This window comes from Gekko japonicus, unplaced genomic scaffold, assembly GCF_001447785.1.
Source record: "Gekko japonicus isolate JY-2015 unplaced genomic scaffold, Gekko_japonicus_V1.1 scaffold1153, whole genome shotgun sequence".
NCBI classification, from domain to species: domain Eukaryota; kingdom Metazoa; phylum Chordata; class Lepidosauria; order Squamata; family Gekkonidae; genus Gekko; species Gekko japonicus.
The window spans coordinates 76,023-83,559 of record NW_015163122.1 but is presented as its reverse complement, the minus strand read 5'-3'; positions in this window follow the sequence as shown (position 1 = coordinate 83,559).

Sequence of the window (7,537 nt, the reverse complement as noted above, 5' to 3'; positions counted from 1 at the left end):
CCCCCGAATTACAACTGAACTCAAGACAGCAGAGATCTGTCTCCCTGGAGGAAATGGCTACTTTGGAGGGTGGATTCTGTGGCATTGTACCCAGCTGAGGCCTCTCCCTTCCCAAACCCAGCCCTCCACAAAATATCTAGAAATCCCCCAGCCTGGCAGTGGCAACTCTTGTGAGGCCTGGCCCCACGGCTCCCTCCCTCCCTCCTTGAAAGGCCAAAAGAGGCCAGGAAACAGCCCTTCCCCCACCCTTTGACTCACAGAGCCAGTTAGAAGCCCTCCTCCCCCCCGCCGCCTTGAACGTTCTAATCTCTCTCTCACCGTTGATGCCTGGAGTTAGATCCCTGCAGAGGCCATTTCAAACGGTTTTGGGGGGAATTCAGCTGTCCCTGGAGGGATTTTTTAACTTCTTGGATTTTTCTGCAGACACAGGAAGTATACTGACTATATAGGAAAAGGTTTTGGGGCAGAGTGAGCTTCCTCTAAGTAGAAATAAGCATCCGCACACGGCGCCCTCTGTTGGAAATTAGATATATAGATAATATCAATATTCTCTAGACTGAAAGCTTCTTTTTAATTATATCTAGCACAAGGCACAATTTTTCAATAAAATCAACCAGGGAAAAATACACATTCAGTCCTGAAATGTAATAGGTAAAGTTAATGGGGGACTAGGCATTTTCAGCCTGATAGGCTAAGTAAAGTGTATAGCACATGCCAGCACTTTCAGCTTGACCTCATACATCCAAGAGTAACTGTTTGTAAACCAAGTTTATTGCTAGCAGTTCTGAAGCCCCCTCCCCAATAACCTGGAGACAGGCAGAGAATGTTGGAAGGCTGATCATAAGCAAACAAACAGGGAACTAAGACTTCTGGCTGCCTTTCTCCATCCACTATATATCTTTGCTTGTTTTATCTCTTCTTTAATGGTTAATTGTCTCTAGTGATGTGTGAATTTTCCCTCCCAAGGTATTTTTGCGGGACAGCAGTGTGGCCAGCAAAGGAGGATTACTATATTGCCATCTTGGATTGGTTTTCATTATTATCTACTGTTGGTAACTTTAATTATATATTAATGTATTTTAAAGGTTTTATAAGGTTGTAAATCGCCCAGAGCCTGTTTGCAGGATGGGTGATTCATAAGCCCAAAATAATTGAATGAATTGAATAGGAGGGACCACAAGCTCTAGCAAAAGAAATCTAAGTCAATAATTAGATTTGTTAAAAAAAAAAAAAAAGATTTGAAGAGCAGATTGCTATGAGCATCAAGACAAACATTTTTTTAAAGACAAACCAGCTAGGCAAGCAGATGGACCTATGGATGACAAGTGGATTGCTAAAGAAAGATGGGGAGATGGCAGAGAAGCTCAATGAACTTTTTGCTTCTGTGTTCACTGTAGAAAGTGTGGTGCACGTACCCATGCCACAGCTACTATTTTCAGGAAGGGAGCCTGAAGAACTGGATCAAATTGAGGTGACAAGAGATAAAATTCTAGACCTATTGGGGAAATTAAAAACCAATTAAGTCTCCATGTCTAGATGGCATACACCCAATAGTTCTTACAGAACTCTAATGTGAGATAGTTGATTTACTAACCCATATTTGTAAACTATTACTAAATTCAGTCACTGTACCAGAAGACCAGAGATTAGCAAATGTTACACCAATTTTTAAAAAGGGGTCCAGAAGAGAACGAGGAAATTACAGTCCAGTCATCCTAATGTAAATCCTAGACAAATTAGTAGAAACTATAATGAAAGAATGTTTAGGCACATAAAGCAACAAAGCCTGCTGAGGTAAAATCTACATGGCTTCTGCAAAGGGAAATCCTGCCTCACGAACCTTGTGGAGTTCTTTGAGAACATGAACCAGCATGTAGACAACAGTGACCTGGTAGACTTCAGTGTTTGGACTCCCAAAACACTTTTGAGAAGGTACTTCACTAAAGACTCCTGAGTAAACTTAGCAGTCATGGGATAAGAGGACAGGTTATCTTATGGATTAAAATTGGTTAAAAGACAGGAAGCAGAGAGCAGGAATAAATGGACACTTTTCACAATGGAGGGAAGCAAGCAGTGGGGTCCCACAAGGATTGGTATTTGGGCCAGTACTATTTAATTTGTTCATAAATTATCTGGAACATGGGGTGAATAATGTAGCAGCCAAATTGCAGATGATACAAAATATTCAGGATGGTGAAAACCAAGGCTGACTGTGAAGATCTACAGGAGGATCTCCCCAAATTGGGTGAGAGGGCAACAACATGGAAAATGAAGTTTCTAACATGTGGAATTTGCTGTGAGGGAATGTAGTGATGGCCATGGGAATAGACAGCTTTAAAAGGGAATTGGCAGATTCATGGAGGATAGGTCTACCAGTGACTACTAGCCACAGTGACTGAGGGAAACTGCTACATTCAGAGGCAGTCAAGCTCTGAATCCCAGTGCCAGGAAGCAACATTAGGGGAAGGTCTCAGCCTCTATGCCCTGTTGTTGGCCCTCCAGAGGAACAGGTTGGCCACAGTGTGAGACAAGATGCTGGACCAGATGGACCATTAGTCTGATCCAACAAGGGTCTTCTTGTGTTCTTAAGATGGTGCCTAGTATAATGCAAATGAGAGGTGCTTTTAATGTTTAACTTTTTTCATACTTCCAGCAAAAGCATTATGAAATATATATTGAACATTTTGGTTTCTGGACTCAATATAAGGTTTTGACCTTTACAGTCCTGTATAGTCTAGTGCTGAAGATTCTAAAAATTCACCAGTATCTTCCTGCACAGGTTTTGAGATCCATGTATGATGCTGTGATTGACAGCCCTTTAAAAAGGCTTCAAAAGTTATAATAGAAGGAGCTGAGATTAACATTTTGAAGGAAATACCCTGGTGGGTCAGAGAAAAGAGGCAAAGCTATGGAATATTAACAAATTTTCTGAGGAAATATCAAATTACCTATAGATGGCTAATCCCGAAAGGAGTATTATTTAACTATAATGGCAGAAGACAAAGGATTGACTCTATTTTCAAAATAGAAAATTTTCTGGAACAATATGGTGAGGATTTAGGGTGGCAAAAAGAAGAGGAAGAGGAAGAAGTACTGGAAGTAGATACAGAGGAAGAAAAAATGGAACAAGAAAAAGAGACAGAGACAGGGAACACAGATAAAAGAAAAGGGAAAAGAAATACAACAATAAACCCATCTCATATATTGACAAGATACAAGAGCATCTTATATATTGACAAGATACAAGAGCAAAATTCAACATACTAAAAAATAAATATGATAAATAAAAAAATCTTTTAAAATTGTAACAATAAATGTCAGTGGGCTGAACAGCCCACAGAAAAGAAGGAAGATCTTTCACCAAATTTCAAAACTGAAAACAGATGTTGTGTGTCTTCAGGAAACCCATATCAAAAAAGGCAATGAAAAACATCTAATATACAAGAAATTAGGAAAAGAATTTATAGCAGCAGATTCTAAAAAGAAAAATGGTGTAGTGATATATTTTAAAGAATCCCTCGCTCCAGAATTAGTGTTAGCTACAAATGATGGCAGAATAGTGGCGATTAAAATAAGAAAACAGGAAAAAGAGAGATTGATAATCAATATATATGCCCCGAATCCAAACAAGAACCCTTCTATAAAACCCTACATAAAATATTAAATAGCCAGCAGTTTGAAAATATAGGTATTATAGGTGATTTTAATGCTGTTTTTGACCCAGAAATTGATAGAGGAGCACCACAGAGAAAAAAGAAAACTGGTCAAATGCTACCAAAAATCTTTTTGGAGATGGTAGAAGAACATAATTTAGTAGACATCTGGAGAGTTAGAAATATGGAGATGATGGACTTTACTTACTACTCGGCCAGACATAATTCCTGGTCGAGAATCGACATGGCATGGATGTCAATACTCTGGGCTAGTGAAATTCTGGAAGCTGAAATTCTACCAAAAACATTTGCTGATCATAACCCTCTACTACTTTCCCTCGAAGTTCAGAAAAAATCACGATGGAGGATGAACACAGATTTGTTAAGAGAGCGTGAGTTCAGAAACAATACTAAAATAGAAATCCAAGATTTTTTAAAAGGAATATGCAACAGGGGATATCCATTGGAATAGTTTGGGATGCATTTAAAGCGTTTTTAAGAGGATGGTGTATAAGTCAGGAGCTATGGAGAAGGAAGAAGGAAAAAGGAACTTATGAAAAATTAAGGACACAAATTAAAAAGGAAGAGGATAAACTCAAGAAATTGGAAACAAAAACCGGAAAAGATAAATTAAAGATGTTACAACATGAAATGAACCTGGTATTAACACAAGAAATAGCAAGAAATATTGAATACGCAATATTGTTTTGAGAACACTAACAAACCATCAAGATGGTTAGCATATACACTTAGAAAGGAAATAGGAAAAAATATAATTACCGCATAAAAATGAAAAAGGAGAATTAAAATATGGATTACAAGATATAAAAGAAACTATAGAAAAAAATAAAAATTTATATAAGCAAACAATACAAAAGGAAGACCAGATAATCAAATACCTCCAAGAAAACACCCATAAAAAACTTGAAGAAAAATATAGAAATATATTGAATGAAACAATCTCAATCTGTGAAATTATGGAAGCAATAAAAAATCAGAAAAAGAAAAAAGCACCAGGCCCAGATGGTTTACCTACAGAGCTATATCAAATATTTGAAGAACAGATTAGTTTGCCATACAAAGAACTGCTTCAGAATATAGGTACAACGGATAAATTACAGAATTCATGGCATCAAGCTGTAATTACCTTAATACATAAAACAGACACAGATGATAAGGATATTAAAAATTATAGACCCATCTCTCTCTTAAATGCTGATTATAAGATCTATGCAAATATCTTGGCAACAAGATTAAAGAATTATCACAGGAAATCCATCAAGATCAAGCGGGATTCTTACCAAGAAGGCAAATCAAACACAATATGCGGACAATCCTAAATGTAATAGAATATTACAAACATCACCCGGAGAAACAATTGACATTAATGTTCTTAGATGCAAAAAAGGCTTTCGATAATGTATCCTGGGAATTCATACTAGAAAAAATGGAGATTTGGGAATGTGGTCCACGGTTTTTAACAATGATCTGAGCAATATATGAGACTCAATATGCAAATGTGATTATTAATGGAGATATGACAACAAATATTGAGATCCAAAAAGGAACGCATCAGGGTTGCCCCCTTTCACCTTTACTCTTTATATTCGCACTTGAAACATTAAATGATATAATAAGAAAAAAGGTTCAAATACAAAGGCTTAGAATAAAAGGAGAAGAGTTTAAGTTATTGGCCTTTGCGGACGATATAGTGTTTATTTTGGAAAATCCATCAGAATCAATGGCATATCTTATAGAAACAATACAGGAATTTGGACTCACTGCAGCATTAAAAATTAACTTGAAAAAAAACTAAAATAATAACAAAAAAACCTGTACACCGAGTGTGATTAAAGAAATACAAAATAGTGAAGAAAATCAAATACTTAGGAATTACAATATCCAATAGGAATAGTGCACTTATTGAAGATAACTATTATACATTTCTGGAAGACATTAGAAAAGATTTACATTGATGGAAAGACTTACATCTATCACTAATGGGCAGAATAGCAACTATATTTCACCTGACCTATCCTGTATGTTAATTTTTTTTTTTCAGTTTGACTTCTGTATCATCTCAAGTGCCATTTAGGTAAAGGTAAAGGTTTCCCTTGCTCAAAAGCCAGTCGAATCCGACTCTAGGGATGCGGTGCTCATCTCCATTTCCAAGTCGAAAAGCCAGTGCTGTCCAGAGACATTTCCATGGTCATGTGGCCAGCATGACTAGATGCCAAGGTGCATGGAATGCTGTTACCTTCCCACTGAAGCGGTACCTATTAAAAGCCAAATTCTATCTTTGTGACAGGGTGGGGCAGTCAGCCTTTTCTTCAATCAACAAAGAAAAACACATTACTTGAGGCAGCTCGGTCATGGGAGGGAATAGATTTTTGGAGGGAAAATCTGCCTCTGAGGGAGGGAAGAGTGAGGGACAGTCATAGATGCCTTCCTGCAGGAACCAGCCATACCTGAGGTTTGGTTAGTTGGGAACTGTGGGAGTATTTTTTACACTTCCCTGACTGTAGAATTTCCTCTTCTAGAAGGTAAGGCTGGATCACCCCCAGTGACACCCCCCCTTCAGGAACTCAGCATGCTGGCAACCTGCCCCCAAACCAATAGCAAGCCTCCACCTACAATAGGCCTTTGAACTTAGCATTACTCAGTAACAATAATACACGGCACTCATGCCATCAAGGATGTTAACTGGCTAAATATTTACATTGGAATCCTGTGTCCAGTTATGATGATATTGAAGAGTTCTTCCTGTAAGAAAAACTTTCAGAACAACATATCAACCAACATTCAACATCAGCCCATTAACATGTTTCATTGTATCTGCTTATGGATTATGAATGTAACCAACCAATGATTTATATGTGCATCACATTATTTTATTTGGCTTATAAATAAAATAATTTGGCTCCTTTTGTAGTGTAGAAGGGCAATAATCAGTTGTAATGATAAGTTGGTGGATTTTGTGATATGTTGATTAGTAGAATTAGGAAGAAAAGTTGATGAGATCTTAGGTATATTTTTTGTTTCATGTTTGTTGCAGTTTGTTTGTTTTCTCTTTTTCTTTTTTATTTAATAGAAAATTATAAATGTAATGCCACAGGGAGGAGAATAGCTAAGAACCTTTATAATATGACGCCTCTCTGTGGCAGAGCATGCGCATGTGTATTGACTTTTGTTCTAATGGGGATTGGGAAGGAAAGTGCAATGTGATTACAAATTTGTCTATTGTGTAGAACTGTTTTTTGCATGTATATTGTCATAAGTGGGCTGGAGACGGGTCCTGATAAAAATGAATTAGTATTAGGTAACAACCCGAGGCAGTGTGGCAATATTTAGATCTAGTTAGGACTTAACCTATCAAATTTCTCGTAATGGAATGGCTAATAAATGATTTTTATAAAAGAGTAGAGGTGGATAATGGTAAATTTAGCTCCATGGGAAGGTAAACAATTACAGATTTATAGGGAATTATTATTATCAATTGGTCAACGTGGATAGTATGTGAGAAATAGTTGTGGGAACTATATAGAGAAGCACGAATTGCGCAACTTGAAAAACTGATGAGGCAAAAAATATAATAGAGAGGTGAATTGCCGAATCAGCCAAATGCCGAATCAGCCAAAGATGGTAAAAGGCCAACTTAGCAGTGGCTGCTACCTGGGCCTCCATTGTTAAGGAGATATCCAGGAGCACTCCAAGACTCCTAACCACCAGCGCTGGCACCAATGGTGCCCCACCAAATGATCCGTACCCCCAAACTGCCCCAACTCAGGCACAGGACCTCCGTCTTTGCTGGGGTCAGCTTCAGCTGGCTCAGTTTACGCCAACCAGCCACGGCTTGCAATGCCCAGTCCAGATCTTCCAGTCTG